Source organism: Physeter macrocephalus, chromosome 2 (genome assembly GCF_002837175.3).
Source record: "Physeter macrocephalus isolate SW-GA chromosome 2, ASM283717v5, whole genome shotgun sequence".
NCBI classification, from domain to species: Eukaryota; Metazoa; Chordata; class Mammalia; order Artiodactyla; family Physeteridae; genus Physeter; species Physeter macrocephalus.
Window position 1 is genome coordinate 67242235 of NC_041215.1, and position 8312 is coordinate 67250546.

General features: G+C 35.1%; 1 protein-coding gene across 11 annotated transcripts in view; it reads left to right on the forward strand.

The window, feature by feature from the left end:
* TANK (TRAF family member associated NFKB activator) overlaps positions 1-8312 on the forward strand; it is an 83629-nt gene that overhangs the window by 46003 nt on the left and 29314 nt on the right. The gene's annotated exons all lie outside the window — the stretch shown is intronic.

Here is an 8312-nt window from a genome sequence, read left to right on the forward strand (position 1 = left end):
CCCAGACCGGGGCGCGAACCCGGTTCCCCTGCATCGGCAGGCGGACGCGCAACCGCTGTGCCACAAGGGAAGCCCAACTTGTTTTTATTTAACATCAAATCTGAGAAATCCAGTTTGACAGTTACCTATAAATAAAAATTTTAGAATGAAAAATTCCCTACAGTATCTCCCAGTTCATATATCTTTATTTAGAATCGTTATTGGTTTTTTTATTTGAATCATTCAGCTCTCTTCACCCCCACTCCAATTTCCATTTATCTGAAACTGCTAGTGAACACAAGAAACTGTGCCACTGGAACATGTTCAGGTTTATTTTGCAAAAGACAAAATTCAGAAACAGTGATTCTGACTTTTAGAATACGATTTTGTGATAGAGCCTATTATAGTACATTTTTAAATCATTGAACTACTATAAAATGCTGACATAAATTTAGTGCTTAAGTAAATAATATTTGCAGACCATTTTCCTGTTTCAAAGACTTCTAAAGGTCATGATTTATCATCAAGTTTTAGTCAAAATTCTTATATTTATTCCAATTATAACATTTCTCTGAAAATAATAAAATATCTCCAGTTCAAGTACATAGAAAGTATTTTTGAAAGTAGCAGTCTTGATTAGAACAAAGGGGATAATGTGAAAGTCTCTAAGATATATTAATAATTTAGTTTATTTTGAATTTGGATAATTTGTCATTATGAAAGTTTTAGAGTTTGTCAATTAGTGTTCAAAGAGAACCTTCAAACAGATTTCTTTTTAAAATTATGTTTTAATTTTGTAAGATGTCTTTATGTCTCAAATATATATATATATCTGAACAGCTGGGCTGAAATTAAGTAACAGAAATCATGTCAAAGGTAGCTTATTTCCAAAAAATTAATAATGTTGCATCAGTTATAACCTTATTTGTGGACAGACCATAAGAGGGAAAAATATAAAGCTCCAAGTAGGAAATAAATCTAAATTCAGTGAGTTCTCTTAATTATCTTTACTAACAGGGGAAAGATTTATTTGACAGCTACGTATTTAACTCTTTGAATAGCTCATCAGCTCAATCTTCTTGTACTATAATAAAAATTAGCAGTTTTATATTTCAGTTTTCCCGTCTTCCTTTATATATCTAGAGCCAAAGTGCTAATGAGCACTAAACATATAAAGGATTAAAGAGAAGAAATATATTTTAAAAGAATGGATAAATTGGATTTATTGAATATTTAAGAGCTGGCTATATCTGCGTTGCAAAAATTAGTCCTAATTTAGAAAAATACTGGCCAATTGAAATTAAAATCTTTTCCATTGGCATATATGGTGATCTGAGCTAATTAGTTATAATTAAATACACTTTTAGGTAATACAAGTGAAATCCTTTCCTGAAGGAGTTTGATTGCTATGGATATCATTAAGGTTTTTCCAAAATGAAAAAATTCCATATTGGTTGCTTACAATTTTGTCAAAGTATGCATGTATACACAAGACAAAACCTAGAAGGTAGTATGCAGAAATGGCTAAGATAATGGTACAATTTTCTGTTTTCAATATGCTTTTATTTTATTAGCCTTCTCAAAAACTAATTGATTTTATTTTTTTTACTGAAGTATAGTTAATTTACAGCATTGTGTTAATTTCTGCTGTACAGCAAAGTGACTCAGTTATAATATATATATACATTCTTTTCCATTATGGTTTATCATACTGAATGTAATTCTCTGTGTCATGAAAAACTTAACTGATTTTAGAAATTACATTCCCAATCAGTTGGCCTAGCCTCTGTAATGAATTAGTGACTTAATAGAAATGGTTTGAACCAACAACAGAAGGAGGCTACTGCTAACCACTCACAGTCCTTTCCTCCTCCTATTTGGTGGGTAGTTTGAGGACTGGTTACCTTGTTTAGGACTTGGCTAGGATATTTGAAAAGGGAAAGACCCCCAGACATTATGGCAAATGGCAACTATGGTTGCCTTGGAAAATGAGACACATAGAGTGGAAGAAAAAGGAATATGTTGAGGGAAAAGAGGACCTTTTAGAAAATTGTATTTGAGAAACATGAAATTTATAGTTTAGTCTGTTCATAGAAATCCTACACAAAGAGCATGCAAGAGTCCTTTGATTTCTAAAAGGACATAATAAAGTCATGTTCGCAGAACCTGTATCGTTGGATGACCCTTAGTATTCTGCTTATAGTTTAGTGACATTAGAGGAGAAGTACTCAGTTTAATGGAAAACTTGAGTTTCACCTCTTGTACACCACTGTAGTTTGTACAGTATATCTTGTTGAGATAGGATTCATTGTATTATCTATAACAAAGTACCCCAAATTTACCCCAATATATAGCAACAACTATTTATTAATCACTTTTTGTGGGTCAGAAATTCAGGAGTGACTTAGCTGGGTAGTTCTGATTCAGGATCTTATGTGATTGAAGTCAGAATGTGGCCAAGGGCTTCCAGTCACCTGAAAGCTTAACGGTGGTTGGAGGATCCACTTCCAAGATGGCTCACTCCAAGATGGCTGTTGGCAAGATACCTCACCACGTGGGCCTCTCATCACAGTGTGCCAGCTATCTTCCTCAGAGTAAGAAAGAAAGAGATCCAAGAGAGCAAGGAGGAAGCCACAGTGCTTTCTACAAGCTAGTCTCTAAAATCACACCTTTGCTTCCACTTTATTCTGTTCATTAGAAACAAGTCACTAAGTGCTTCAGAGATAAGAAAATAAGTTCTTCTTCTTGAAAAAACAGATTATCAAAGATTTTGTAGACATACTGTGTTTAAAAGCATCACAGGGGGACTTCCCTGGTGGTCCAGTGGTTAAGACTCCATGCTCCCAATGCAGGGAGCCCGGGTTCGATCCCTGGTCAGGGAACTAGATCCCACATGCCGCAACTAAAAGAGCCCACTTGCCACAACAAAGACCCAGCGCAGCCTAAATAAATAAATATTTTTAAAAATAAAAATAAGGGCTTCGCTGGTGGCGCAGTGGTTGAGAGTCCGCCCGCCGATGCAGGGGATACGGGTGTGGTATACAGAAGAGGGTACTGAAAGATCAAGGGTGTGTGTAGGGGCAGCATAGTATATCATTTACCATATGATAAATATTAATGAGAGTTAAAGGAACCTGGCAGAATTTAATAATGAATTTGACTCTCCTGAATCCTATTGCTATTCATCTCAGAGGAAAGAAATAATCATAGCTTATTATCTTGAGAATAATTTCAAAAATTCTAATATGAATATAGACTTTCCAGAGGAGGTTAGCTGAGCAGTGCTTTAGAGAACCAAGAAACTGTCGCATGTTATTACTTTAAAAGTTAAAAATTGTAAGAAATCAAATAACACAAAAATGCATACACTTATTCTTGGCAAAGACTACTATCTTGTTTGCAGGACACCATTGTCAGACGTAGTAACATATGTCATGATAGCAGTTATTATTTAGCAATTTTTTTATTTTAATATAAATACAAATTCTGAGCAGGGATCAAACCCAGGCCCCCTGCAGTGGAAGCGCAGACTCCTAACCACTGGACCACCAGGGAGTTCCCCTGGATCATTTTTATGATCTTGGAAACGAGATTTTTTTATAATACAGCTCTGGGAACCACTTCAGTTGCAAACTAAATGCTACCCTTGGTGTGTAGGGTGTGACAAAAGATTTTGTCATCTTTCTATCCCTTTTTTTGTGTGTGTGGAAGTTATACAAAAGTCTAGAGTGTTTTGACACAAGAAAATATAGAGAGCAAAAATGTAAAATATATAAAAGAATTTAGTGATGTTGGTAAATTTTCTTCACTCATTCATTCAATAACTCTAAACTGCCCTCTGACTTAAAGTCCTGATTTAATAACCAAAATAGACGTTATTGAATGTTGTAAAGTTTTTTCAGATTCTAGGATCCGAGATACAAAGTATATATTATATGAGTTTATTTGAACTTTTAATTATTTAGAGACCATGTGTATAGAGATGTTTTTATGCTTTATTTCTGATTTTCTATATATAATTTATTTATACATCTTTTTTCATCTGAGTTATATGCTTTAAACAAAAGTTTAAAAATACAAAGAATGCAGTTGTTACTGAAAGATGCCAGTTAGACAGTTGGCAAATTTCTAATGTAGCTATCATTGTGATTAGATCAGCAGATACATGGTAGCTTTGAGGAGCAGGAAAGATTTTATAGGTTTAGAATAGTAAAACAGTGATGGAGCTGTGGAGCTGCCATCAGTGCTAATAACATTAAGGAAGTAGGATGTGCTGTACCTGGCAATTGCAAGTAAACATAGAAGCTCTGACATGTTTGAAGAAAGCTGATGTCTAAAAATTTACTTGTCAATCAGTTAGACAAGAAGTTTTTGTTTTTATTTTAACATCTTTATTGGAGTACAATTGCTTTACAATGGTGTGTTAGTTTCTGCTTTATAACAAAGTGAATCACCTATACATATACATATATCCCCATATCTCCTCCCTCTTGCATCTCCCTCCCACCCTCCCTATCCCACCCCTCTAGGTGGTCACAAAACACCGAGCTGATCTCCCTGTGCTATGCGGCTGCTTCCCACTAGCTATCTATTTTACGTTTGGTAGTGTATATATGTCCATGCCACTCTCTCACTTCGTCCCAGCTTACCCTTCCCCCTCCCCATATCCTCAAGTCCATTCTCTACATCCCCGTCTTTATTCCTGTTCTGCCCCTAGGTTCTAAAGAACCTTTTTTTTTTTTTTAGATTCCATATATATGTGTTAGCATGTGGTATTTCTTTTTCTTTTTCTGGCTTACTTCACTCTGTATGACAGACTCTAGGTCCATCCACCTCACTACAAATAACTCAATTTCGTTTCTTTTTATGGCTGAGTGGACAAGAAGTATTTATTGAACTCCTTCTATTTTCCCAGTCTTGCTAGTCCTTGATAGGAATACAAAAAAAAAAAAGAGTAAGATCTTTCCCCTTTAAGGAGCTACAATCTGGTTGGGGAAACAAAGATTTGGAGACCCAAAGCAATTAGCAAGCAAATTAAAAGACAATGTGAAGTCCTAATTACATGACAAGATGAAATCCTAATTATCATTTTATGGTACAGATAAAACATATAGGACCTTAATTTAAAAATAAAAATTCCCAGTGAGCTGAAGGTAGGCTTGATCAGGCACTCAACATTTAGTTTAAGTAGGGGAAAGAAAACAAATTCTTAACTTGCTTATGTGGTAGTATGTGCATTGATATGTAAACTTAAATTTTGTGCAGCATTTTAATAGAAAAAGAATAATCTCTAGGCAAGAACCCATATTATTCCAGGCTACTTTGGAGAACATTAAATAAACTGAAAGCTAAAACTGAGGGTTTTGAAAGAGCAATTTCATTTACTATAACTTTTTTTTTTTTTTTTTTTGCGGTACGCGGGCCGCTCCCTCTTGTGGCCTCTCCCGTTGCGGAGCACAGGCTCCGGACGCTCAGGCCCAGCGGCCATGGCTCACGGGCCCAGCCGCTCCATGGCATGTGGGACCCTCCCGGACCGGGGCACAAACCCGTGTGCCCTGCATCGGCAGGCGGACCCTCAACCACTGCACCACCAGGGAAGCCCCTACTATAACTTTTTAAAATTACGTAATCATGACTTCAGAGGAGAGAGTGCTTTTTTTTGTTTCCTTATTCTTTATTTTTGTTTCTTTATTCTTTAGACGGTTCTTCAGTGAAAGGCATTTGCCCATGTTGTGTTCCTCCAGTTATTATATATGACAGTTTTGGCAGACACTGTATGAACTTTAAGTTGTTCTGCTGTCTGGCCTTCTGTAGCTTATAAAATCCTAGCCTCACAAGTCTAGGTCTTGGATGACATCTCCATCCTTGAACTGTTCATATCTCATATACTCTGGACTTCAGGTGCACCACCCACTTAGGGATCTCCATCTGAGTTTCAGGCCCCCATAGCTTCTCTCAACATCTAGATACTTTCTCTATTGCAAGTCTCTTAAACTATATTTATTTATTTGTAGGTTAGGTTTATTGTCAGGTACCTGGTTTTATATACATTGTAAAAGCTTTAAAATAGAGTATCGTATACAGGTATATGATAAAAACACCTGTTTTTAAGTATGTTTTTATTATTTGAACAGATGTTAGAAATTATATCATTAGTCAAGATATGTAACTATCAAGTGATTTCCTTGGCAAAGTAAAACATGGTTTACATTACCAAAACACATAGTACCTTTCCTGAGAGAGGAACTTTAAAAAAAAAATATGACTGCTTATGTTCTCACCTTTGTATTACTCACCTTTGTAAAAAAAAAAAAAAAGTTTATCCCTGTATTCCTTTAAGGCTTGATTCTTTCTTTTCATCATCTCTTATTAGATAGAAATGCCCATTATACAATGGCACATGACAGCCTAGCCTGGGGATTACAGAGGATTGGAGAAAACGTGTGTATGTAGCAACTTACCTTCTTGGTCAGAGCAAATGTCCCATTCCCCCTGGTTTTGTTTTTAGAGATTGGATCAAATATACCTTCTTTTTATATGTAATACTTCTATATTACTTTTCTCTGGAGATTAGTCTTTGTTTATAGACTTTCTGGTAGAATAATAAGTAGAAGGAAAATAGTTATTCAACAAGTTTATTCATTAAAGTTCATAGTTTTTCCCAAGGTGTCATAATAAATATATCACAAACTCTAAGAAAATTCATATCCAAATCATTTTAATGTTTACATTGAAACTTCTGTTGTAGAAATTGTTTCCAAATCTGAATTATTCATCCTAACTCCTGTTCTGAGTCTCTGGTTTTGTTTTTGTTTTTTTATTGAAGTATTGTTGATTTACAGTGTTGTGTTAGTTTCTGGTGCATAGCAAAGTGATTCAGTTATACGTATATATACATATTCTTTTTCATGTTCTTTTCCATTATGGTTTTATTACAGGATATTGAATATAGTTCCCTGTGCTATACAGTAGGACTTTGTTATTTATCTGTTTTTTATATAGTAATTTGTATCTGTTAATCCCAAATACCTAATTTATCCCTTCTCCCCCCTTTCCCCTTTGGTAACCATATATTTGTTTTCTGAGTCTGTTTCTGTTTCGTAAATAAGTTCATTTGTATCTTTGTTTTTTGATTCTGCATATAAGCAATATCACATGATATTTGTCTTTCTCTGACTGACTTCACTTAGTATAATAATCTCCAGGTCTATCCATGTTGGGGCAAATGGCATTATTTCATTCTTTTTTAATGGCTGAGTAGTATTCCACTGTATATGTGTACCACATCATCTTTATCCATTCATCTGTCAATGGACATTTAGGTTGCTTCCAATGCTTGGCTACTGTAAACAATGCTGCAGTGAACTTTGGGGTCATGTATCCTTTTGAACCATGATTTTCTCTGGATATATCTCCAGGAGTGGGATTGCTGGATCATCTGGTAGCTCTATTTTTAGTTTTTTAAGGAACCTCCATACTGTTCTCCATAGTGGCTGTACCAATTTACATTCCCAGCAACAGTGTAGGAGGGTTCCCTTTTCTCCATACCTTCTCCAGAATTTATTGTTTCTAGACTTTTTGATGATGACCATTCTGACTGGTGTGGGCTGATAGCTCATTGTACTTTTGATTGCATTTTCCTAATAATTAGCGATTTTGAGCATCTTTTCATGTGCATCTTGGCCATCTGTGTGTCTTCTTTGGAGAAATGTCTATTTAGGTCTTCTGCCCATTTTTTGATTGTTTTTTTTTTTTTGATATTGAGCTGCATGAGGTGCTTGTAAATTTTGCAGATTAATCCCTTTTGGTCGCATCATTTGCAAAAATTTTCTTCCATCCTGTGGGTTGTCATTTTGTTTATGGTTTCCTTTGCTGTGCAAAAGCTTTTGAGTTTAATTAGGTCCTATTTGTTTATTTTTATTTATATTATTTTAGGAGACAGACTGAAAAATATACTGCTGTGATTTATGTCAAAGAGTGTTCTCTGCCTGTGTTCCTCTAAGAGTTTTATAGTATCTGGTCTTACATTTAGGTCTTTAATCCATTTTGAATTTGTTTCTGTATACGGTGTTTGAGAATGTTCTAATTTCATTCTCTTACATGCAGCTTTCCAGTTTTCCCAGCACATTTTCTCCATTGTATATTCTTGCCTCCTTTGTCACAAATTAATTGCCTTGGGTAGAACAGTCATTTTGACAATATTGATTCTTCCAGTCCAAGAACATGGTATATCTTACCATCTGTTTGTGCCATTTTCTTTCATCAGCATCTTATAGTTTTCAGAGTACAGGTCTTTTGTCTCCTTAGGCAGGTTTATTCCTAGGTATTTTATT